Source organism: Alligator mississippiensis, chromosome 11 (assembly GCF_030867095.1).
Source record: "Alligator mississippiensis isolate rAllMis1 chromosome 11, rAllMis1, whole genome shotgun sequence".
NCBI lineage: Eukaryota > Metazoa > Chordata > Crocodylia > Alligatoridae > Alligator > Alligator mississippiensis.
In genome coordinates this window covers 20,876,088-20,903,362 of record NC_081834.1, presented here as the reverse complement: position 1 = coordinate 20,903,362, position 27,275 = coordinate 20,876,088, and the positions used below count along the sequence as shown (strand labels likewise).

General features: G+C 41.0%; 1 protein-coding gene and 1 long non-coding RNA gene across 11 annotated transcripts in view; one reads left to right on the top strand and one right to left on the bottom strand.

Moving 5' to 3' along the window:
• The window catches only part of SEMA6D (semaphorin 6D), a 352,602-nt gene that overhangs the window by 236,100 nt on the left and 89,227 nt on the right, over positions 1-27,275 (top strand). For all 10 annotated transcript variants that reach the window (XM_059714662.1, XM_019477621.2, XM_059714661.1 and 7 more), the window contains one exon: positions 1,205-1,234. The gene's annotated coding sequence lies outside the window, so the exon portion shown is untranslated. The remainder of the gene's footprint in view (positions 1-1,204; positions 1,235-27,275) is intronic.
• LOC109280669 (uncharacterized) overlaps positions 1-27,275 on the bottom strand; it is a 76,779-nt gene that overhangs the window by 27,935 nt on the left and 21,569 nt on the right. The gene's annotated exons all lie outside the window — the stretch shown is intronic.

The following is a 27,275-nucleotide window of genomic DNA, read 5'->3' as shown; positions in this document are numbered from 1 at the left end:
AAAAAAATTTCCATTTCAGGTTCATGTTGATGCTTTAAGAGACAACTCTGCTTCATTATCATTCAGGGAAACTCCCCTAACTTACACAAATAAATTAATATGTATGTATATTATGGTAAACAAAGAGTGCTGCAAACTTTGGTCACTTTAATGCCTTGATTATATTTAATATATGCAAGATGCTGGAAGCTTTGTGTCATCAATAGCAAAGCATGAAATAATATATGAATTAGAAAAAATCCAATAACAAACAGCAGAACACTACATGCATACATATCACTGTTATTATAAGCAAATACAAGACTGCATTTGATTAACCACAATTTATTCTTACTTTAAATTTAGTGGACAAATGCAGAAGACATGCTATAATTACACACGCATTTCCTTCCAAAGTTCAGCGCCAGTAAAAATATGGTAAATCTGTATAACTTAAAAAAGCAGTTGTTACCATTTGCAAATAAATAATAAAATATAACATACTTCCATTGGTTTCCTTTTTTCAGTTTTTTAAGTGAGCATTATAGCATTATATTTTCATTGCTAGCACATGTTGAATTTGAACTGGTAATGTGTACAGAAGTGTCACCATTGCCTTGCTAGGAAAGGTATTATTAATTAAATTTATCAACACGAGTTAAAAAAAAATTGTTACAGTTCACAATGATCTGAATGCTTTCTCATGGTTCAGCATGGACAGTTCTTTGACTGCAAGATTTTCTTAACATCACTATGTTCTGTACTTTTTATAAAGAAGTTATTGTTGAAAAATTATACAAAATAATCTTTTCTATGAGTAAAGCAATAGAAAAAATTCTCCAAGCCAAAATCAGTCACAGGATCTCAGAAGATGTGAACAAGCATCAGTCATCTTAGTGTTATTTTAAACTAAGTATTTCTATGCCAAAAGTGTAATAAGAGTATATCTATATACGTGCTTAATGGCATCAGAATAGCACATCCGTCTCTATGCTTTGTTCTGAGCTTGCTGAGTGAGTTGAAAATAAGGAATGTGCCCTGCAAACTAAGCAAGTTACTAAGCAGCTGAGGAAAACTTACTCACAGAAAGAGTTAGTCTGCTAGAGTTTTCCCCTTCAGTTATAACTAAGGTCACAGTAGTATAGTTTTATAGCAGGGTTGCAACAAACTCAGTTTTTGCAGCAAATAAAATTATGTAAATTGACCTGCTTTCTTTTTTTTCTAGTTTCATTGAAAAATCAGAACCCTCAGAAAGGTAAGCATTGCTTTAATATTCATTGCCTTGGACTGGTATAGTCAAGACATTTTTATCAGTCTTGCTTGGATATATGCTGTGACCAGAAAAAAAAGTTCTCTTAGTGAATTTGTGCAAACCTCCTGGAGTCCACAAGTCATTTTCTTGTTTGTGTTTGTGAAGTGGGAATGCAAACAAATAAAATGGAATGTAGTGGCTAAATACTCAGATCTTTAGCTAGAGAAAGACCGTTTTTGTCTTTGGTTTTCCAGTCTGATTAATCCTTTTATGAAACTGAAAGCTGCTAACCTCTGTGGCTAGATCACATGACAGTGTTCTTTTGTATGCTTCTGTAGTGCAGCAGTGCACCTTCAGGAAAGCCTATTCTTGAGGGTTTTTTAAAGCAGGTTGCCTCCAAATATCACTGTAATGTTATATTTTAATTATAGCTTGCAATGCACTTCAGACACTCCAGCAGGACTGCCTAATTAACAAGGTTGTTCAGCTTTCACATAGTATCAATCAGCTAGTTGCTGAAAATGTCTTGATCTCATTTTCTGAGATTAAAGTATAAATGAAGGACACTTTGCTCCATTGTTACCAAACTAAAGGAGGACCATCTGGTTTGCAAATGTGATATTAAAATCTCTAGAAATGTCTGTGGCATCAACCGAAAACCACATACTTACCGTTAACCATGGTAGGAGCTCCACTCATCTTAATGGGATACTCGCATGCTGAAAGTTAAGCATATGCCTAAATGGTTTCCTTGATCAGGGCCTGAGGGGCTTATTGTCGAATACAATATTGATCTTAGCAAAAAAAAAAAAAAGGAGTAATAATAAACTGTCTAATTTTAAACCTGAGAAAAACCTCTCTGTATTGTAATGATTAGTACTTGCTATAGATTTTTAACATGATATGGGATATTGAATATGATTAAATGGATTAATATAAGAATCAATTAAAATATCATTAAAAAGGAAATCATGTAGAGCTTTGAAATGAGAAAAGCCTCCAAATTTTTTGCATTCAGACAGGTAAAAGGAAAGGTAAGATGTGCTCCCTGAAAGAACACCACAAAAATTACTTTCAATAGCAATTTAAAACTTAAAAAAAAAATCCTGGTGAGAATTGTTATCACTGATATTGGTAGTACTGTAAATAGATTCAGACTCAATCCAATTGAGCTTGCTTTTAGCTCGAGCTGGTCTACACCCCCTAGATTTCTTAAGAAGTCAATCAAAAAAAAACCCCTGTTGTCTTCTTCAAAATGAAAAACGGGTGGTTTTGCCCAAGCTTAGGTCTGGGTTGTGGATTTACCACTAGCCTTAGGAGTTAAGCTGGAGAAAGAGTATATCTTTACACACCCATAGTTCCACATACAGGAACACAGTCTTTGAGAATGGGATGTTTGGACAGAAACCAAATTAAACTACACTGATGTGTAATTCATCTGTGTGCAGAAGGCCAGACCTTGTGATGGCATATGTTAGACTTAAGTGGTACCCAGGGGAATATTTCACTTATGAAATCATAAATTGCTTTCATTGTGCCTTTGTGGTTTTTAATACATCATATAATAGATGAGCTTGGGGAGGGGTAAAAAAAGATATTACCTTTTTCCCCAAAACAAGATTCATTCATCTTTCTCAATCAGTAGATTATGAAAAATCAGTAATAGTTGTGTGAGTGACATGCCTTACAGAAAGAGCAGGTGCAGTCTCCTGCCTGGGAACCCAGCTCATTTATGACATCTTCAGCGGTGGCTTGAGGTCAGCAATAAAATATTAAAAACTAATAATAGAATTCTATAATTCTTCTTCTTCAGACCCCTCAGGTAAGCCTGACACATGCCAGTTGCTGATTACAGAATGCTGAGTACTTCATTAAGTGGAATAGTATGCTTTCTGTTTTGTCTTGAACAGTTTTGAAAGTAAATGTTTAAGCCATCCAGTTACAGACAAATGGACTCTTAGCTTTTCAAACATACTCTCTTGCTTTTCTTTATGTTAACCATAGAAGTCTTACGAACCTATAACAAATGCCAAATATAATCAGTTTCTACATTTCTTTTTCTTTGTTCTTTAAGCAGTTTTCACATGGGCAGTGTAAGCTTTCATTTTATGATTGACCTAAACAAAATGAATGTCACTCGAATTATTCCTATATTTAATACTGCTTTTGAAGGAAACTTTTATTCTATAAACACTGATAGTTTACACAGATGTGAACAAGACTGTCAGAGAAAATGCTAGTAGTTGTAATGTGCTGAATAGCTAGCAACTACTTGGGGTAAAACTGCTGTTCCTCTTTACTGTGGTTATCTTCAGAAACCAAGTAGCAGTAAAGCTTTGTTTGTGGATTAATGCCTTTGAATCAGCAAAACTGTATCAGATTAACAATTCATTTAGATGCTGCCATATTTTTATAGTATACAATAACAAACATGATTAGCACAGAAATACTATGTTCTCCTTAACCTGTTTGTAATTGGGAGAATCTACTGTATGTATTCTACAGTCCAGTTCCCATTGAAGACTGAAGTGTAATTACAGTACAGGCAATCTCATCTCTGGTAATTACAGCTGTCACCATCGATCCAATTAACCAGGATAACTAACTCTGCTGAGCCAGACTCGACAAAGCTTTCTTGCTAAATCCAGATTGCTGTATAAGGGGTTTTGTTTGGTTTTTTAGACTTTTCAATTGATAAAATTGCTTAAACAAAAAGATAAACTTTGTGGATTATGGTTGAGAGGGCTAAAAGAGAAATGTTATTTCACTGCATTCTAATAAGCATAGCTTTTAAATGTGCTTGTGAAGCAGACTGTAGAAACAGAAGTGGGCTCTTCAGACAGAAAATAAGGAAGAGTAAGGCCAAGGTAGCTGTCTGATGTGAAAATCAAGCTAGAAGTTACCCCGACACCTCTTTTGAAAGTAATAACAATCAATTACATCAATAGCAATAGCCATTTTGCTCCTACCCAAACAGACTGGTGGCCTTCATGGGAGTTCCTCCAGTTTTACAGTGGTATAACTGAGAGCAGAGCATGGCCTGATTGGCTGACATCTCCTATCTCCTTCTCATCCTTCCCCATGCACTGCTTACCTGGAATTGTTTTTATTTAAAATATACTGCATCCTAATAACTACTAGAGGGGGACGTATGACCCATTGTGTATATAATACTTAGGAACATAGGGCTTGAAGGGATCTCCTGTGCCTAGGTATCACCTAGTCTGCAGCTATCACAGATATCATGGCATATTATCTGTTTTCATGAATGTATTGAGTTAAACATAGCTAGGTTTTTGTCTCCGTAATTCCACTTGGAAGGTGGTTGCAGAATCTCATGGCTCTACTTGTTAGGAACCACCTTCTAATTCCAAGCCTAAATTTATTGATGTCCAGTTTCTACCCACTTGCTCTTCTCCCCACATTGCCCTTTAGCTTAGTTCTCCTCCTCCTTACTGTGTAACCCACTGATATATTTATAGACAGCGATCATATCCCATCACAGCCTTCTACTTGCTACACTAAGCAAGTTAACCTCTTCTGTTATTCTTTCACATGATAGACTTTCCGGTCCTCTGGCCATGACGGGGGAAATAGAAACATCTGAAATAGAAGCATGAAAAGTCTCTGCTTCCAATGAGAAAAAGGAAGGGACAAGAAAAAGCAAGCTCACAGATCCACTTTAAGGAAAAAACAACAGGCTCAATTGCCCAGGGCCCCAGCCACAATTTAGCCTGTTCCATGGACCCCTATTACTGATCTGGCTGTGTGTCTTGATAGCAACTGAGTATTTAACACACAATGTTTGGCAAGAAAAGCAAAGCATTCACCAGACATACTGCACTAGAACCAGTTTGCCTTATAATGTAGCGCAGGGGTAAGTGAACTTTATACACTGCTTAATCATGCTACTGCTTCAACTTTTGATGCATGAAGAACTATTACATTCCCATTCCCTTGGCTGCTGACAGTGTCTGCATAGGAGCTAGATTATGATACTGTAATACTTGGTATGATACTCTACCTTGTAAATCTTTACTTCTTATTCAGTTCCAGTACTCCAGTGGAACTCCTCAGGGTGTAGGATATTCTCCTGTATAGTGAAGAGTATCACAGTCTGGCTTTCCAGTGAAAGAGAGGATATTCAAGATCTACATATCTCAGTCGCATTTCATAATGCAATCTCAGGTGTTAAAATATAATGAAATCACTAGTGGTTTTAGGGCGCTTGAATCTTGAAGACATACATTAATTGCAGGTTCAGACACTGGGCTCTTTTGAAAGACCTCAAAATGTCCAGAGCAGTAGCTTTCAAACTTTTTAAATTTGAAGACTGCTAAAAAATTTCACATGGAGGTGCAGACCCCTTTGGAAATTTCAGATGAAGATGCAGACCCCTTTGAATTGTAAGTGTGGGTATTGACATACTTTTGATTGATCACAGTCATCTTTTGCAGACCCCTTAGGTGTGTTCTGCAGACCCCCACAGGGGTTCACAGATCACAAGTTGAAAACCACTGGTCTAGAAGTACAGGGTAGATAAGATGCCTTATTGTACCATTGACTTAACTGGAGTTCACTACATCAAACATCATACAGGAGCTAATCAAATGTTTTTGACTTTATTGAAAAATGGAAAGAAATAGTGATTTACCATCTTTCCCCAGTTTCCTACCTAGTATGATATTATTAATATCTTTTCTTACTATCAAGACAACAAAATACAGAAAATGCCTATTATCACAGCCCTAATAAGAGTGGAATGTGTAAGGATACATGTAAGCAGATTATAAAGTCCCAAGCTGGAGCTGGTTCATATGCACTCTCAACAGATAGTAGGACTTCATTTGTAACATGGCCGAAGCTTTAATGGAGGTGTGCAGAGAAGCCTAAAATAAGCGTGCCACTCTTATTAAAATTTCCTAATTGCATCTCATATCAGATTATAGCGTAATAGAAAAGTCTATAGAGCCCCTCAATAGCCAGATAGCTCACAAAGATACTATGGGAAGAACTCTTGACCATAGTGAAATTCACCTGCCTGAAGAAAGACAATCACATGGACTGTTTCAGAGTATACCCTCCTTTATTCAGTGTGCTATTAAAGAAAATGAACTCAGACAGCCAAAATTTGTGGCATCTTTCACTTTTTATTGCAATGACATAGTTAGTTTATGCACTGTAGTTTGCTTGAAGTTGTATTTATAGCCCTACTGAAAGAGAAAACCACTGGATATGCTCACTATGGGGCCACAAATGCTGCTGCATCTGACTGGGCATATCTACGCAAGACACTTCGAGTGCAATAGACTAATTGTATTGTGCATTAGCGTGGTATGCAAAACGCATGCTAATACACTGATGTGCAGGAGAATTAGTCTACTACGCATTAGTGTCTCCAAAAAAGCATATGCCACCGCTAATGCACAGTAGTGCCGAATATGGCACATTAAGGTAGTATGTTTAGTACAGATACTAAACTTAATGCGCCATAATTACAATGCATTAATGAACATGTGGATGCGCCTACTGCTACGTAAAATAATCCACAGGTTGTATCCATTGACTGTGCAATAGGCACTGCTCTCCCTGCAATGCCTACAAAGTAACAAAGTAAAATATAAAAAAAGAATTTCAAGCCTGTATCCTATCATTAATATGAGACATTGTAAAAGGGACATAAATGGGTAGTGAGAGTTTTTCTTGCATGAAGCATGGTGAAAGTGTTTGTCTAAGAAAAAATGTGAGTGATTTAACACAGGTGAATCAAAGTGTCCTAGCATTTGTGTGAATAACAGAACAATCAGGTTGGCTTATGCAGCTCCAGTGCAATATTTCTCTGATAATGAAATTTGGAAACTGCCCATTGTTGCAGTGTTAATAAGAATGGAATGTAAAGGATGCACGTAAACAGGCTATAAAGTCCAACGATGGTTCATGTCCAATATGTCCAACAAATATTAGGGCTCCTGGGGTTTTTTACACGGCCAGAAAAAACATGCTCACAGATCCACATTCAGGAAAGAACATCATCTTTTAGATATCTTGTAGCATTTTTTAAACTCTGTTGTTTTCATTTCCTTAACACATTTATGAGCAATAATAGAGGAAATTTTAGAGGATCATATCATATCGAGGCACCTTTTGTCCATTGTCAGACCCCTTGTCATATTGTTTCAACACCAAGAAGCACCTGCTACTGACATCTCTATTGCTAGTGAGAAATCTCAGTAAAGTAGCTGGATGGTTATTGCTGTCAGCTGGGACCTGCTTCACGGAGGCATTAAAATAAAGGAGATGGAAACTGTGCGTTGTATATTTGTTTATTTTCATGCTCTTGCTTATGATCTTGCATTATGCTTCTTATTCACAGAAAACTCCCATTAGCTGTACCTGAAGCTTCCCCAGTGAAAGAAAGCAACATTGTATCTTACACCAGGAGACATTTTTTCTTTTTTTTTTTCCAGTGAGTTTATTATGTAGTAGTTAAGCCTGTTACAATCAGTGAAACCTTGAATTTCTGGCCCCATAAGATAAGGCTTGTAACATATGCAGACGTTGCTGTAGAATATTACAGAGGTCTTCCATATATGGAGCTGCTTTAATTGTTCAGGACCTGGTCCCCACCCTTCCCAGTTACTCTGTCCCCTCTTTGGTCTTCTACATTCTTACAGTACCCACTGTCTCTTCACAATGTATATCCATGTTTACGCCAGTGGGATCCAGTGGAAGATTTGCCTGTGGATGTAACTCTAATCTGTACGTTTTACAGCAGATATTCCCCAGCACCAGAGATGTGCTTGGTTCCAAGGGTCATCCCAAGGTCCCATACAACTGAGTACTGCTATCAGGAAGCATTGAGGGACATCACAGATATAATGGAATTTATTCATAATTAGCACAAATTTACAAAATTACCAATAAACATTTATTAAGGTGGACTCATATAGATTTGCAGCCTTTTGTGGTGAAAGACCTGGGGCCAGATCTAAAAAAGAATATTGGCACCTAAAACAGGACTTAGTCAGACTTTAGATGCCAGAAGCAAGGACAGATGAAACAATTATCCTGTTAAGTTATATTGACATCGCAGATCAGACTGAACTGACGTAACTGATTCATCTATCCATTTTTATCCTGGTATTGAGCTAAACACCTGTCATTTGCAACCTATTTTATTCAAGGCACTCTTGAGCAGTAACTCCACTTGCCTTTTAAAATAGTACCTTATTTACACAAATCTAAGATGAGGTTTTTTCTTCCCAATCAGCATGGGGGAAAAGTCCCTCATCTTAAATTTGCATACAAAGTAGAGGAGGGAGGGGGGGAAAGGTGGCTACTGAAGCTCTGACTGTGGTCCTGAGCCCAGGTCAGGGCCAGAGTGAGACCTACCACTGCTGCTTGCCCCCACTCCCTGTCCACTTGCCCTCTGCAGCTTCCCCCTCACCACCTTACTGTCAGGTACAGCTTGGCTCTGGCTTGGGCTGGATTCCCCCGGGCATGGAGCACATGGAAACTCTATCCCCTGCCTGGCCAGGCATCAGTGCCAGTATACAGCTGCATTGCCTGCCCAGCCAATCAGCAGCACTGACACTGCGGCATGGCCTACCAAGGGCTAAGCGTCCACATGTTGTGCTCTGGGAGAGAACAGAGCCTGAGCAACAACTGACAGTAATGGGCAGAGGGCAAGGGAAGACTGCAGGGATCTAGGAGGGGTAGATGCTGCCCGGACCTGCAGGCTGAGGTGGAGCGGAGGGGAAGCAGGTCCTTCCTCCCCACTGCCTCAGCCTGCCAGCCTGGCTAGCATCTGCCCACACCCCGTCCCTCTGCCCAAGCGGGGAGCAGGGGAAAAGCCAGTCAGACCTCGGCTGGGGTCCTGCGGGGGCAGGGGCTTTAAACCCCCCCTCCCCATAGGGGTGTGCAAAACAGGCCCTACTCAATTTGGATTTGGCAGTTCATTGATTCGAATCGCTATCCCTGATTCCATTCAGCCAAATCCAAATCTGAAGATTTGATGAAGACTCGGAGAATAAGCGATTCGGACATAGACACAGCTTTAAAAGTTTTTTCTACATACCTTGAGGTAGCAGGCATGGTTCGTGATCCCTGTGGTGCTGGTGCACATGGAGCATCCCACAGGAGTGCAGGGGGGCCCTACATGTGCTCAGCGGCAAACCCAGAAGTAGTCCTGGGAAGCAAGCTGGGGGGCCTCCCCACACCCCTCCGGCTCGGCGATTGGCCACAGGGGGCCCTGGGTGCCCCCCCCGACCCAGGAGGCACCAGTCACTGAGTTGGGAGGGTGCGGGGGAGGCCCAGTGTGCTCCCCAGAAGACCCAGAAGTGGACTGACTGGGGTGCCCTGGAGAGCAGCCCCTACCATACTTCTGCCCCCCTGCTCCTTGCTCAGAGAGGGGGAGGGGTGGGAGGCAGCCCTTGCCGGGTTTTCTCTCTTTCTCAAGTGGAGAGTGGGGGGCATGGCCACACCCTGGCCTGGGGCTGGCATGCTGAGGTGGGGCCTAGGAGGGTATTTAAACCCCCCTCCCGCAACCTCAGAGTGCCGGCCCCAGACTGAGGTCTGCAAAGGTGGAGGCAAAAGCCTGACAGGGACTGTCCCCTCCCAGCAGGGAGTTAAAAGTGTGTCAAGGGCTGGCCCCCCCCACCCCCACACACACCAGGCAGACCCCAGCTGGGGTCCCCTGCAGGCCAGAGATAGGGTTTAAATCTCCTCTCCGCTCAAGCAGGGAGGTGGGGAAGCCTTGGAGGGCTTCTCTCCTCCCTTCCCTTCGGCAGTGGCTGTGAGATGTGGTCTTGCACCCCCTAGCTTCCTGCCTAAGCTACTGCAGACATGTGGCTGCATTTCCAGAATCAAAAGTGAATGTTTGCTCACTTGCTTCTTGGTTGAATCTGTGCAGTTTAGACTAACCTGCAAAGATTGAATCAATTCAGTCTCTGGCTCTTTCACTGTCTGTACTTAGCCCTTACGTATCTTCTGTTTCCTTTAGAGCAGTTCTGCTCAATTACATCTTTTTCATATGTGAGTGTTTGCACATATACATATGTTGCATTAATTGTATAATGTTGTTCGTTATCAGGTGCATTCACTTCATTTAACAGTGAACAAGTGGAACACAATTATCACATGAACTTTTTGCACATTATTATGTCCCGCTCCTGATATGAATGACAGCCTTTCTAGCAAAGTGGTTTACTGTGCATGTTTTATTAATGTGCAGTATCAGATCGTAAATATCTTAACAAATGCTGAAAAAAGCATGATCCAATATTTCTTTGTTCAATTTTCTCTAGAGAAAAAATTCTGTGATTTTTTTCTTTACTTCCATAATGTAGATCCATAACCTCTGTGAAAAAAATAGTCTTTTCCAGTTCCACACAGCTCATTAGCACTTGTCTCTATATGCTTATATCTGGTGTCATTTGTTTCTTCTGATATCATATTATGCAAATGTAATGCACAGCCTTGCAGTATAAATAAGAAGCCTTTCTCAGCATTCATTTCTTTTCTCAAGCTCTACAAAGTGCATTTCACAAACATAGTTGTTTTAAAACAATTGCTTGAATTGGATGATGAATGAAACAAGATGTGTTAGAAAAAATTCCCAAAACTGCTAGTTTTAAAGGTCACAAACTAAAGTAGTTTAGCTTCATAAAATGGGACCCTGTGTCCTGGAGGTTGGCTAGGAGAACTTTGAAATAGCTCAGTGTGAGAAGTGAAAATCCTTGCATATCTAATGGCAGATTTATGGCTAGACAAGCTCTGAGGAAGTCTGTGATTGTTTTTTTTTAAATCCCAAACACAGCTGTTTTGTTAATTGGAAAGACCTTTTAATAAAGCTGAATGGTGGATGCTTTTCAAGTAACACGGTTCAACAACTGAAGCCTTACTTTGAAGCTGAAGCCACAGCATTGCTTTTTCCCACTTGCTCAAAGGTAGTTGTTCAGCCTTATACTTTTACCAGGATATATCAAAATTAGAGTTGGGTGAATAATGAATTGTTCTGTTTAGAGGCCAAACTAAAAATTGGAGGGGGTTGCAGGGTCGGGGGAGGAGATCATTTTGATTTTACCTAAAACTGAACATGTCTTTTTGGACTTGGATTATTTAACCCTTTTTTGGCTTTTTTTTTTTTTTTAAGGTAGATCAGTCATTTTGTTTCATTTAGAAAATATTGAATTGATTTTTTTAAAGCTTTTTTGAAGTTTTTTACCATCTGGGGCAAATTATTTACCAAAGTGCTCCCAAATCTGAGTAGTTTCATTCCCCGTGAAATTGCACATTTGGCAAATTTTATATCGTATATAATGAAAAGAATTCACCAGTTCTAGTCACGAAGTACATACTGGTGAAATGTACATTAATTTAATACTACTGAGGTAGATATATTAGTGCAGTAAATGAGGTCTTAAGCAGTTGTGCTAAAGTGAAGCACAGCAACATTTCTCACAAGGCCCACCCAGCTGAGGATTACTGATGGCAGTCATTTGAATATCTCCTGTACAAAAGCGCAAGGTCAGACATAGGTCAATATTGTTTTCTTTCGTAGTGCGTGTACTAACTCGCCCTATGACTATAACCTGTTATCTCATTCCAGAGCTTTGTTTTTACTCAGATCTGTGCATACCTAGGACCCAAGCCTGCAAACACTTGCTCACACAAGTTGCTCTTGATGGGAGAAATCCCTTTAAAGGCAATGGGACTTCTTTCACTACATCCAGCAGTCAGTGCTTGTAGAATTGGATCCATAGTCAATGCCAAAGCACTTGTACATTCAAACACAGTATTTCTACGTGTTAATCTTTGACAACGTTAAGTAAGTTGTGGTAGGAAAGGTTTGTTTTTTTTCTCCTAAGATTGCCAGCCTTAATACAAAGTAAGAAACGAGAACAAAGTCATCAGGAATTTTTACGTATTTGAATATTTGGCCCCAGGACCTGTTATTACTATATCGGTTAGATTAAAGAGTGTGAGAGGAATGTTGCGCCACAGAAGGAGACTGTTACCTGAGCAGAAGGCCTGGTTTTATTTTTTTTAAAATACTCTGTACTTGTATTTAATTTCCCATTTTGATAAACTGCATGGATAGTTTTAAACCAGAAAATTGTTGTTAAAACTATTTTTTTTAATCATTGTGCATGCAGGCTGACAACAGACATTACCTTTGTGCCACCATAGAAATGTTTATGGCAGCACAAAGTCCAAACAAACAGATGCCCATGCACCTTGTCAGACCAAAATGCCCAGAGCTGCCCATGGTCTCCAGCTGCCCAGGGCAGGCATTCCCCCACATGATAGAAACAAACTGTAAATTGTGATTGAAAGCATAATTCATTAAGTTTATTAGCATAGCGTAAGCTATGCATAGGGTAAGGATCACAAATGCAGTTCATGAAATCACTCAGCAGCAACTGGAAAATGTTTCTATGAGTTGGAAAATTGGATTGAATGATGTATCATGAAAGATGGCAGTTATGTTGAAGTCTAGAAATGTGAGCTGTGTTGTGTTAAAACTTAATGAATTATGCTTTCAATTGCCATTTACAGTTTGCTTATATCCTGTGTACATCCAAAGTTATTAAAGTTTTAAGTTGCACAAGGACTTTATAAACACCTTGTACTTCTACACTGTATTTCTGTTGCTCCAGGGGACTGTTTCTCTTGAAAATGCCCTACCCTTTTGCTCCCACTCACACACCTGGAAATGAAATGGTGAACCACTGCTCTCAAGATCCTCTGTCTCCAGCATGCTTAAGAGACATAATCGGAATCAATCTCAGTGAGACTTCTCTGCCACATTTTTGGGGGGTTGGCTTATGCAAATGAAATGGGTAGAGAGGGGATGCGCTCAAGAATGATGCTCCTTTCAAGTGCCAGGGGCATGGTGTAGACAGGCCATAAGTTACACCGTGTTAATCTCAGGTACAACCATTCCAGCCCCAGAACAGGCCAATCACTATAGTTGGCCTGTTCAAGTTGGCCTGCTACAAGTTATGAGCTGTTCTTCTAAGAGGCACAGCACAAGATGTCATCTTAAGTGACCATTGATGGCCTGGAAAGTGAAGTGGAGATGCACAAGACATGCACTCTAGTTCTTAAACAGAGAGTGTAATGGGAGAAAAGTATGTTTAAGAAGCCTGTTCCTGTGAGAGGAATTTTAAGTATTAGCACCAGGAGCTATTTCTGGGGAACATAAATACATATGAGGCCAATTATTACTGTATTGTACAGCCCAAACAGAACAGCAAACTATGCATTTGTTAAGAGTTGCCGTTTTCTTTCATTTGCTGCTGAGATGGTAGTGAGTAAGAGTTGGAGTACTGTTAAAATACATACCCTAAATATCTTTTTTTTTGTACTTGGGAGCTGTCTGTGAGAAAGTTACAGCCAGAATCTGAAGTGATCACTTGAATACTGTCCCTAACCTTTTGGGGGTTCCAGGGAATGTCACCTAGAATGGGCATGGCATGTTACATGTTGGTTGGATTTGGTTTTTTATTGTGAAGGAAAAGATTTAATTTGGTGGAGAGGGAAGATATGGCGTATTTTAAACAAAGGTGGGACTGAACAGCCCAGGGACTTTTTTTCCTTAGGCTTTAGGCACTGCTGGATTCACAGCAAGTTCCTCAACAGGCTGAGGCATGGCTCCAGGAATGAACTTCAGGCTGTAATGTTTTCCTACTCCTTTGTGAGGCAGTTCAGCAGATAACTCTTACATAAGGACTGGCTTTGGTTGGTGGGTTTGGGGTATTGTTGTTTTTGTACCTCTTCATTTTGTAAATCTTTAAGGTATTTTTTAAGGGAAGTCATTATTTTCCAATTAGATATTAGGCAAAAATATTCATGGAAACGTTCTTGTTCAGTAATCTGATTCCAAGAGAGAGATCCATCCTCAAAAAGGAGAAATTAAACTCCATGAGCTACATGCCAAAACATAACTCACCAACTAATCTTGAATTTTGAATATCACAAAGAAATACTCACATCAAGAAACCTAGGATCATTTAGTGAAATTATATGTCAAATGATTTTGAATAATGAAGGAACCAAAACAGGTTGTGAAATGCTCACAGGCAAATCTCAAACAGAACAAGAGGCTAAATTTGTACAATGCATTATTCACCATAAATTGTTTACTCGGCTCTACCTACTTTATAGGTTGCATTGGAATTATGCCAGATTCCACTAGGATTGGGTCTTAGTAATTCAAGAAGAAACCTTGTTATTACTCATGATAAGAGGTTCCCAGTACTTCTCATGATGGAAAATCAAATGAAATTAGAATAGCCTTCAGTAGCCTAGCACTGAATTCCAATGTTGCTTTTAGGCATCTAGGTTCAAAACATCAAGTCACTTGAATCCTTTCACCAGAATTACCTGTAAACCAAACTGAAGGAGAAGAATCAAAGTCAAATAGTAAAGACCATATAAAGAAAAATATTACTGGCAATGAGGTTACAAACACCGCTAAGATGGATGAGTCGCATCACAGAATGCCCAACAGGAGATTCCATAAAAGATTCATTTTGGAAATGCTAAGTGATTCAAGGAAGTAGTGTGGAAAGAAAATAATTCACTGGAAAGAAAATAATTCTGTGCCTATACATTTAAAATGTTAATAGGCAGAGATATTAGTAAGAAAGGTATATGCACAGACTAGATCCTTGGCTAGTATTTATTGCCATCATCCCACTGGTTTCAGCAGAGCTTTGCTGCTTTCCATCTGCAGCCTGCTGCCCACTTAATGCAGGGGTGGGCAAAGATGGCCGTGGGCTGGATCCAGCTTGCGGAGGGACATTGTCCTGCCTGCGGTGGATCCCTTTGTCCTGCCTGGCCCAGGTGCCGTCCAGCCCGTGGTATGTTCTGCTGCCCCCCTGGACATACAGCGGGTCTGGGGTGGCTCCACAGCTGGACTGCCTTTCTAGGCAGCCCAGGCAGTGACAGTGTCTTCTGGCTGCTGCCTCCACTGGCCCCAGCCCCGTGGTACTGCTGGGGACCTGTGTGCACAGTCCTGACTCTGGCCACCCCATGCCTGCTCCAGACTCACCCACCCATGCTGAGCAGCAGTGGCAGTGGTCAGGCAGCAGTTGCTGCTTGGCACAAGGAGAAAACAGCCCCTCCCCCTTGACGCTGCCAGGCCCTTCTTGCGGTAGCTGCCTGGAGCCCACACCCAGGCTGGAGCCCACACCTAGGCTGCCCTGCAGCTCCTCTGCATTGCCACCACTGCCCTGCTAGGTGGCCTAGAAGTGGCAGTCTTGGCATTGGAGAGGTGCCACAGGGCAGCCCAGGTGCAAGCTCTGGGCGGCTGCAGTAAGTAGGGCCCAGGAAAGGTGAGGGAGAGGCAGCTGCTTTTCCCCCATACCTAGCAGCAGCTTCTGCCTGGCTGCCACCACTGCTAAGCTTGAGCGGGTGGTCTGGAGCAGATGTGGGGTGGACCAGAGTTGGAGGTGTTCATACAGGTTGCAGCTGGTCTACTGAGCCGGGGTGAGTCTGGTGCAGGCATGGGGCAGGCTGGGGTCAGGGCTGGGGCTGTGCTGTTGGTGGTGGCAGGGAGGAGCCGCAGGGCGCACGGGCTCTAGGCTGTTCTTGGAGGGGTTGCTGACCGGCCCATGGCAGCTCCCCAGAACTGCCTATGTGGCCCACAGGCCCAAATAATTGCCTGCCCCTGACTTAGTGTCATTATTTCCTCAAAAATCCATTATGTTTAACTACATGGTGTTCCTGTAACTAGTTACAAACACATTATGTTAATTCTTAAAACACAGTGTAATAAGGTTAGTAGTTACAAAAATGGCCGTTTGTTTTATTTAAAAGGATGCTTCATTTTTAGGGTTAAACAATTTACTGAGTCAGCCAAGAGTAATCTGCTCCTAGAATCAGACCTCTTGGTAATGGATATTTTCCAAACCTAGATTACATGCACTTGAAGAACATATGTGTTAAATAAGTTGAAATAGCCTTCTCATGAACTATGGCTAAAAACAGAATAGTAATAGCTGGTGCAAAAACTATGAAACTTCACTGAGAGAGAGAGAGAGAGACTCACTGAAAAGACTTGATTCTGAAATGGTAAGTGGGCGTGAGGGACACATGAAGACAGAATTATTACCATGTCCAAGCTTTTCAAGTCCTGCAGAAGCAAAGAGTGTAATTTGTATCCATTTTCATTTACCAGCCATGCATTCTGAAGTGATGGAGTTTGGCAAGGATGTTTATGACTTGTTTAACAATTACTAAATGATCCTCACTATAAAAAAAAATCAAACACTCTTTGAAATAAATTCACCTTTCTCTCAAACATGACTGCTGTTTGATTATATTAAACTAAATGATGTTGTGAGACCAGTGTTGCCCTTGGAGAACTGTCATATACAGTATTTAATATTTATTGAATGAGCAAAGATTATGCTGACCTGGAAAACTGTAAGCAAAAAAACCCTAGGTGATTAGACAGATAAGTGTACCAGCATTTGATTTGGAGAGCTCCAATCTGACATCCAGCGGAGATTTACTCCTGCCACCCAAATTGTTCATTGAAGATATTTACTGTACTTACAGCAGTAATTGCTGAAACTGCAGTCTTAAGGCTACAAGTAATGAAATTTGGAATCAGTAAGATAGCAGACAGTGGTTCACTTTAAAGAAAAGGTTTTACACATTTTTCAACAAATTTAAAATGAAATTCACTCATATTGCAATTTTTTGGAAAATGACAGCATTCTAAAATTCGAATTTCATTAGCTGACAAATGTTAGCAGTGTATTTGGCAACACATACATTTCATATCCACAAGGATAGTAGAAGCAAATTATGTTTATTAATTATATTAGAGATAATTTACCTTCTGTTACTAATTAAAACAATTTTAATATAAAAACTATGCCACCACATTTCCATTGTGTCAACTGTTTATTTTAAAATATATATTCCCTCTCCATATACTTAGATTAAATAGTTTGCATATTGCAATGTTTAAAAGTATTTTACATTTGAGGTTGCTAAAATTAAAAATATATTGCATTAGCATATTGAAGTCTACTCATTAAAAAATCAGGCACGGTATCATCTTTACAACATAAAAAAGTGTGTGAAGCATTTATACACTTTTTGCTGTCAAATGATGTTTGACAATAATCATATGATAATGAAATGTATAATTAATAATAAAAATGCCAACATCTGTTAGCTTGTTATTACAGACTGATTCTGAGTGTACTATTTGGAATATGTCATCATTAACTTAATTTATATTAAAATCCCTTAAATACAATCTGCTTTCATTAGTGGCTAATTTAGGCTGGCACATGGTGTACAGAGGAGGTTCTGTTTTTTTTAATTTGTCTATAGCTGAATTTCACAAATGGTTTTAAAACTGTTAAAATAATCCAAATGTCCTACCAGCAGATGGATCTGGTTTGCTAGCTGCATTGGTCTCAGCTGTGATTGATTTGCCTTCCTTGTCTGAACTGGTATCACCTGTTCACTCTACATGGGTATTGTCTGTCTCCTGACGTCTTTCTGACCATTAACCTGTTTATTTGCTCTATCTACAGCCTCAGTGCCAAAGAACAATGCATTGAGAAGCCGGTGCAGCTCACAGCTGCAGCACAAATCCCCTTGAACATACAGAGCTAATTTACACAGGCATACAATGCATGCCCATAAACCTGAGACACAGTTCTGCTCCTTAATAAAGGGAAATGCACAGCCATGGTCCTGAAGTCAGATTTCCATAAGGCTTGACAACAAACCAGATGTCTTCACTAAATGAAAAACATATCCTCTTTTTTTCCTTTTTAAGTTTAACAAGAGAAATATTGGACACCAGGGATGATTCGTTGTATGACGAACAAACAGGGGCTATAGCAAAGGAGAAATTCCCATGCACATACTATCATGCCATCTGCAGGGAAGATACTACACATGGGAGTAAGGAAGAGGAAACACAGAAAAGAAACCTATAAAGCAAGTCTGCCTCTCTTTTAACATGCAAATTAAAGTCATTCTGTAGTAGTCTAAAAACACTCTAGGGATTTGCAGTGGCCATCTGAAAGCTGCTAAGCTTCACAATAACATGACCCTGTGAAAACATCTGGCTTTAGATGAAGATCTCACAGAAACATCCCATTCTGTCAGCCTCAGCTGAATTGGGAAGTGTTTTGTCACTTTTGTGTTTGGAGTCTGTTGGTGGTGTATGCCCCTATAGTCCTTCCCTGAAAAGCTATTCAGGTCTATTGAAAATAACAGGATCAACAGCATGGCATATAGAGCCAATCCATTAGGCTTCCTCTGACCCCATCTTTAAATATTCAGGATAAATGCTATTTGTTTGTTTTGTTTCTATCCATGAAAGTATTGGAGTGTTTCTTATCAGCAATGCATATAGCAAGGATGGATTTTGTTTTACCATACATAAAGCTGTCCACTAAAAGGGTCAGATGCTGTACTGATGCCTTTGTAGGAGGGAGGGGATATGAGTTATCATAAGAGCTGCAGGCTGAGAACTTGCAATTTTCAGCTTTTCGGGTTTTTGTGTTTCTTTTCTTTTGAATAAATGAGCATAACACATCATCACTTCAGAGCAAATCTTAGTGACTGCAAGAGGAAAACAGCCAGTAGTATGTGTTTGTTGTTATCACGTGTAATGCGTAAGCCAGAATTAATAGGTCATAAATATGTACTAATCCTCTATAACAAAAATAGGAAATTCAATATTATTTCTAACCACAGAAATAAACCATCTTTCTTCAACTTACAGTGACATGGTTAAAGAATATGGAAACCACAAATTCTTGTTTGGATTTAATTGAAAGCACATAAGCAATGCCATTGTGAAATGGAATCATGTAATCATTCAAATAATTTGAGAATGGCATCTACAGCGGGTTTTTTATTATTTATATGTCCTCATTTGAATGTAATTTGTTCATATGAAGCTTTGGAAACAATTTCTGTTGACTCCAGTGGGAGTTGTGTGCCCATAGCATGACCCAAAAAGTGTGACCCAAATATGTTTTTAAAAGCTTCTGTAAACTTACAAAAAAACCACTCCAGAATGCAATGCAGTAAGAAAACCCCTCAGCAGTTTTGTTTCTTTTTGGACTGTTTCTTTTTTGCATAAGTTGTAAGAGGTAGTTCGTTAAAATAACTTTGTCAGGCAGCTAATACTGTATAATTCGCAGGTAGGGGAGTTTCCAAGTTGGGGCCAGTACAGATTTGTTATTCCTCTGTTTAAAAAAAGCAAACCAAAAACAGTAATTCAGTCCTGGATATAAATACCAAAGGGCTTGATCTAATGTTCATTGAAGCCAGTGAAACAGTTGTCATTGACCTCAGTAAACTTTGGAGTAGGCCCTTTATAAGGCAAACAATAAGATCATATTTTTACTTTGAAAACTGTTTTTTACTCTAATAAAAAAGCTGAATTGATAGATCAATGGTGACATGTTGGCATAGTGTCACAAACCCATCCATGGGGCACATGGGAGCCCCTGTGTCCTGCTGCCTGTCCTGAGGAACAGATTATGGTTTACCCTGGGAGAACTCCTTATCTCCACAAGCCTCCACTTCGCTGCCCTTTACTGGACCGCACACCTGTACCAGGGGAATCTCTGCCAGTGCCAGGTGGCTTCCCTTTGGGTTGTGAAAGAAATTTTAGGTCTCCCTTTTCATAGAATAGGATAGCCTAGAATATCACTCTCCCAGAGACCACACTTTACCACAGACAATCAGTAAGGAGGCAAAACAAAAAAAGGATTTGTTATCTACAAGAAAAAAAAATGTCAGGAAAACTGACCATAAATTGAAGACAGAACAAAAAAGCCAAGATAAGTTTCTTTCTTTCTCATCTGGCTACAACCTAAACTCCTACGAGTGTTTCTAGAAGTCAGACTCCCTATCAGATCCTGCCATCCCTGGCTGCCGGGGACCTGGTCAGCCTAAAGCCAAAGACCCTTTCAAGTCCAAGATAGTTCCCTGAATGCTTCCAAGTCAGCCCCCGACCTAAGCATTTTCCCACTTGCTTGCTCATGGGCATGTCTACATGAGAAGCATGTTGCACAGTAGCCTAATAACTCTGCACAGTAGCATGCCAGGCAAAAACTGTGCTAATATGCTACTTCACAGTAGTATTAAGCTGCTGCGCAGTAAGCATCGTAAAAAACCGTGTACCTATGCTACTGCATTGTAGCGCAAGTTACTGCGCATTTAGTTAGTACTTCATTAAGCAAGTACTAAATTAAATGTGCAGTAACTACTATGCATCAACGAATGTGTAGACACATCCCGTGAATCCTCAACTCCTCTACCAGTTTCTTTCCTGCTGGGGGCAGCTGCAATTCCTCTAGCTCACAGGTGCTCAACCTCCAACCTACAGGCCAAATGTGGCCTGCAGAGCCATGGTATCTGGCCCGCAAGCCTCCCCATGATTTGGGAAATTTGGTGGCAAGGGAGGAGTAACAGTTAATACAGCCATCCTCCCCCGCTGCCAAAACCCAAATGGCAAGCCCAAATGGCAAGCAACTTGGAGACTGTACTATGTGCCCCCCACCATCCTGATGCTGAATCGGGGCCAGGCCATGCCTCCTCCCCTCCCATGGAGCCAAGGTGTGGCTCCCTGTCCCCCCCCTCCACAGGGTCATGTTGAAGCTGCTTCAATCCCCTTTTCTCCCTAAGGTTGGGACTAGGCTGCCCTCCCTCCCCCACTCTGCCTGGCTGGATGAGGTCCCACCATGACCACCTTAGGCACCAGATTGGGACTACCAGCTAGGTCCAGCCTTTCATCCCTTTTTCCCACATCTTAGTTTAGCTAATAAACTCTGGGGAGGGACTGTTTTCCTTATTGTGTATGTATAGAATTTAACACATTGGTTCCCCATCCACTAATTAGTATCCCTCTTAGTTACTTCAACAGCAGTAACAATAAATGTGTTAGTAAAAGTGATATCTTCCATGTTGCAGGGGTTTAGGTTGTAGCCGTGTTGGTCTAAGGATATAGGCAGACAAGGTTCCTTGGGTGAATTTGATATCTTTTATTAGACCAACCCAAATGGTTGGAGAATAGTTACTAAGCAAGCTTTCGGGTTCAAAAACCCTTCGTCAGGCTAAGGACGCTGCAGCAGTTGCTGCGTGAAGAGCAGCAACTGCTGCAGCGTCCTTAGCCTGACGAAGGGTTTTTGAACCCGAAAGCTTGCTTAATAACTATTCTCCAACCATTTGGGTTGGTCTAATAAAAGATATCAAATTCACCCAAGGAACCTTGTCTGCCTTAGTAAAAGTGAGGCTCCTAGCAAACAGGTTGGAAGCCTAACAAGTTCAACCTCCTAGTAATGGTGACCTCTTGTAATTAATGTCCTAGCAACATATACTTCACTGCACAGTGTTCACCCCAGTTTGAAATGTTTTGTTTAAGATTTGAGCGCTTTTTAATCTTTTAAATAAAACTGAAGGATGCTGCAAAACAGAAAAATCACATTTAATAAAACATGGCTCACTCTTATGAATTTTTTGTTGGATTTTTTTTCAACACAATTTAGTGGAACAGAACTTTAAAATGTTTGATATACTTTCACTGTCCACTGAAGAGGATTTTGACAGAAATGTTCTGCCCAGCTCTACTAGAGATGTATGCACTCTAACAGATTTCACACCATGTGCACCATAGAGAGCAGTAGTGCACATCCACATGTTGCCTTTGTGGGGTCAGGCCAACTCTCAGGATCTCAATATTGCACTGTTAGACAGGAGGGTGTGACACAATTGCACATATTCAAACACACAAATCAGTTAGGTGCATACACACGCACACTACCAGCTCAGGCACATACACATCCAAACCAGCCTAGGCACATGCATACCTATCACCAATTCAAGCACATACACTATACACCCCAGAAGTTAGACACAGATCACTAATTCATTTATCATGCACACAATGCCATATATATATGCCACACACACACTCACGCTAGCAACTCAGATACACACACGTTCAAAATAACTAGTTTAGGTTCATGCACACCTATCACCAGTTTAAGCCCATACACGCTACACACACCAAATTTAGACAGAATCAGTTACCAACACCTGCACATCCAGTACACATACGTGGATTACTAATTCATATACCACACACATATACAATGATATCTATATATGTATGTATATGTGTATACACTAATTTACATACATACCACCCACCTACACATACACACAGGTGAGTTCCTAAGTTGGGTGTTGTGATATGTATGTATGCATGTGCTTGGTGTACTTGGGATACCTGGAGAAAGGTTAAGGTAAGAAAGTAGAAGTGTAGGGAGTTAAAGTTACTGGAAATTAAAGTCACTGGGACCGGGATTAGAACCAGTAGACTAGAGGGGCCTGGGCTGAAGAACTGAGGCTGGGGGGGGTAACTTTAGGTTAATTGATTTTAATTGATTAAAAGACAATGCCCAAAGCCTGCAGAACAGGGAAGCATGCCAGCACAGAGTCTGGGATTGGAGCCAGAGCTATGGGGGAGCTGAAAAGGTAGATGGGGACAGGGAAAATGGGACTAAGGGAAAGTGTGGGTGCTAAAGAGGGGCTCTGGGTGTGGGGAGCCAGAGGATGGCTCCAGGGCAGTTAGAGAAGTTGCAGGGAGCAGCTGTAGGTGCTGGAAGCTGGAGAAAGGCTCCAGCTGCTGGAGAAAATTGCAGGACAGCTAAGAGGAGCTGGAAAGCTGGGGGGGGGGAAGGGGGAGGTTTACAGAAGGTGCGGGGGAAGCCTAAAAACAAAGAGACGGACAGTAGAACATCACAAGAAAAGGGGCAGGGCAGCAGAAAAGCAGAGAAAGGCAGCAGAAAGTAACAGGGAAAAGGTAGTAGAAGTAAGGGAGGCTAAGAGGTGACAGAAAAGGGGAGATAGAATTGGGAGGAGATCGTGAAACTAGTGGAGAGGGGTGGGGGCTACAGCTGAGAGAGAGAGAGAATGAGGCTGGAATTTAAGATAAGGAAGGGACTGGGATTCAGTAAAACATGACCCAACTCCAGGTTGCAAATGACAGTGGTTTTATTGAACAGGGGAGATGGTGACACAATGTCAAATTGATTCCCTTGCACCCACACACACACACACACACACACACACACACACAAAATGGCAGCAGGGGTTAAAGAGGCTTGATGCAGGGGCTGAAGTCCACTGAAGTCTAGGAGGAGAGAGAGAGAATGAGAGAGAGAGAGAGTCCAAATTGTAGGAGAAGGTGTGCAGGTAATATCTACCTATCCAGGCTGCAAAAGGGTCCTTGTCCAGGAAATGTCCAGAGGGGGGTCGCCGGCAGGGCCTCTGGGTGGATAGGTGGTGTGGCATGGTGCTGGTCCAGATGGAAATGGTGTTCCCACTGGGTCTGTCTTCACTGCCCCTTTTTATAGGGGCAGACCTTGTGTGACCCTAGTGACAGGCGGCATGCCCAGGCAAGGGTCATCCCCTGGCGTACTGAGCATGTGAGCTCCATGCAGGGATGTGCAGTTTCAGGTGTCTGCAGTGGTGAGAGTTGCTGGTTTTGCAGGGTCTTTTGGATTTCAAATGCTGCTCCTGTCTCAGTTCCTGGGCGAGGACCATGGTTCCTGGATGAATCAATGCAAGGTGATGGCCCAGTCGTTACAGGCCATTCAGTAGAGGCCTCCTACTATTGTATTTCACTCATTCCCAATCATTCTCATTCATGCAGGAATCAATTTACATGGGAGGGGTACGTGACTCATACAGTTGCAACATGGGATGCCCAGGCAGAGGACAGAAGATGGAGGCTTGACATATAAAATGGAAACTTGACATGACTTTGGTTCACTTACAAACACAGGCCTAAACCATACAATATCCCTATGAAACAATAAAAATCAATATGAAAATGATGATAATACAATATACAACAGTAAGAATCAATACAAACCTAATAATAATACAATATAAAACGGTGGATATCCAAAACCAAAAACTTGCTACCAAAATAAAAATGTTTAAAGCTTATCTTAAGTCTGAGCTCACTTATACTTATCTATAGGGAATAGAGAGGGAGAGAAAAGCTCAGAAATGGTTGGGGAAGGGGAGGGAATGCATTTTAAAATAAATACCAAAAAAAAAAAAGAAAAAACTGGGGGTTTTGCTACACACACAGTTATCAGATATGCACAAATGCATTAACCTATAGGCAGAAACTAACCAATACTTTGCCTGAGCCATGTCCTGGACCAGCAAAGTCAGTGGCAGAACACCTAAGAAACTTAGGATAAGAAGGGGTCTTAGAAGTCATCTAGTTCAAGCTGGATGCTGTAGTTCCCATGCAGATGTCTAGCCAGCTTCTTCTTGAAAATCTCCAGTGAAGGAGACTATAATTTTCTGAGGCAACTTGTGTCCATTATCCCGTGGTTCTGAGAGAGGAAGGTTTTATTTTTATAGGACTTACTCTAAATGTGCTATGCTGTAAATTAAACTCATCGCCTCATGTCCTGTTTTCTGTGGTAAGGAGAAAATACTTGCCCTGCCTTCCTCTTTATGGCCACCTTCCAAGTGTTCGGGAGCTTCCGACATGCCCTTAATTTCCTTTTCTCCACGTTAAACATACCTAGTTCTTCCAACCTTTCTTCATATGGCTGTACTCCAGTTCCTTTCTGCTTGCTTCATTGCTGCTTACTTCTGGATCTTCTCCAGTCTTCCTACACCCTTCTTAAAATGCAGTGCCCAGAACTGGACACAATACTCAAAGCACCTATTCAGCTTTGATGGGAATAAGCCTTTTGAAAGCAGAAATAAGGAAGGATAAAATCTTCCAAGTATTCTTCAGAAGCTAAATATTATGAAACATATTAATAATATTCCTACTAGATCCATATAAAATTTTAAGATTAATAGAAGATTGCAACACAAATATAGCATTCCCACTAGTCGAATGTATGTGATTTATCTCATATAGGTAAGAAGTATGCATATTTTAATAATATATGTTTTCCTGGAATGAAAACCATCTTTTATATTCCTCTCCATAAGACAGAGACACAATGTATGACTGCAGTCTAGCTTGCTTCCTTCTTCAAGTGGAGAATCATTTTACTTCTGCTATACATCATTTGGATAGTGACTTCTAAGAATTAAATTAAAAGTAGACAAAAGGATATTTAATTTTATTTTTTTTCTTTTTGTGCCAATGTTTATAATGCAGCTGTAATGTTATGTGCTTACAAATGTAAAGGTTCATAGTCCAGGTCCATCGTCCTTTGCAAGTATATGAAAAAACATCCAGAAAGTTTGGGAAACTTTTTTAACACCTGAAGACCCATCATATGGGAGATTGCAACCAATATATCATGCAGCATTTGTGGCTAATTTGCAAGCCAAGTCAAAGCTCCAAATTTCAGTGTCCTGGCTGTTACAAACTGCTCATGTAATTGCTTTACTGTTCCTTTCCAACTCTTCTTTGCTGATTTAAGATTTGTTGTTCTCAGCTTTCATTTCTGACAAAAAAAATACTAGTATGAGGGGACTGAACTGAAAACTTACATTTCCAAATACAATTCCTACTATTTCAGGTTTTACAAGGAAATAAATACTAAGGTGAGCTGTGCAAAGTAAACAAACTAGCCTCCTGGTAAGAAATGTGCATGGCCTATCAGATACTGCACTTAGTCTAGTTTACAGGTATGAACACAAAAGGGCACTTTTGAATTCTACAGCTTTAATTCTCATATGGTAATTTCAGACTACTCCAGTGGAGTAAAAGGTTACCAATGAATAGCCTGATGGATAAGAATTGAATTTTGCTTGCAGAGCCCTTCATATTTCTTTTTTCAAACTCATAACCCATGGAGATGATCCTGTTTCTCCTATTAAAATTTACACAGCATTAAAATGAAATGCCCCTAAAATTTCTCCTCTAGAATAGTGATTTTCAACCAGGAGGCAGAAGCATCCTGCAGTGCTGTGAGATCCTTTCAAGGGTGCTCTGAGGCGCCATACAATTTTAGCACTGTTAAGCATGCAAACACCAACACATGGTTCACAAAATAAATTCAGAGGTTTCAAATTGGAACCCATGGTATCAATAATATTTGACCTGTTGTGACCTTTCTGAGTTCTTTGCAGCAGAAGAATTGCTCTGTTCTTTTTCCATAAAAAAACAAGTGAAAGCTGAGCCCTGGCATTTTCCAAGGGATATCTTGAGTCTAACAAGGGGTGCCTTGAGTCTAAAATGGTTGAGGACTTCTTCTTTAGAATAACAATGAAGATTGTATCATAGTATCATAGTTTCATAGTGCTTAGGGTCGGAAGGGACCTAAACAGATCATCAGGCCCCAGGCAGGAACGGCTGCCGGGATCATATCACCCTAGCCAAATATCTGTCCAGCCTCCTCTTGAAGACCCCCAAGGTAGGAGAGAGCACCCACCTCACCTGGGAGCCCATTCCAGAGCCTGGCAGCGCTACCTGTAAAGTAATGTTGTTTCCTGATGTCCAGCCTGAACCTTCTCTCTAACAATTTGTGGCCGTTATTCCTAGTAACCCGGGGAACAGAGCTTCCCCCAGTTCCCGCTGGTTCCCCCGGTGAGTTTGTAAACAACCACCAGATCCCCTCTCAGCCTTCTCTTGTGGAGGCTGAATAGGTTCAGGCTCTTTAGCCTGTCTTCGTAGGACCTGCCCTGCTGTCCCTTGACCATGCGAGTGGCCCTTCTCTGGACCCTCTCAATGCTAGCCACATCCCTCTTGAAGTGCAGCACCCAGAACTGGATGCAGGACTCCAGCTGTGGCCTGACCAATGCCACATAGAGGGGAAGGATCACCTCCCTGGACCTGCTTGTGATGCATCTGTAGATGCACGACAAGGTGCGGTTAGCCTTCCTGACCGCTTCCTCACATTGGTGGCTCATGTTCATCCTGGAATCAACAGTGACTCCAAGATCCCTTTCTGCCACTGTGTTGAGAAGAATGGTGTTCCCCAGCCCATAGGTGTGTTGCTGGTTCCTTCTCCCTAGATGCAGCACCTTGCATTTGTCTGCATTGAATTCC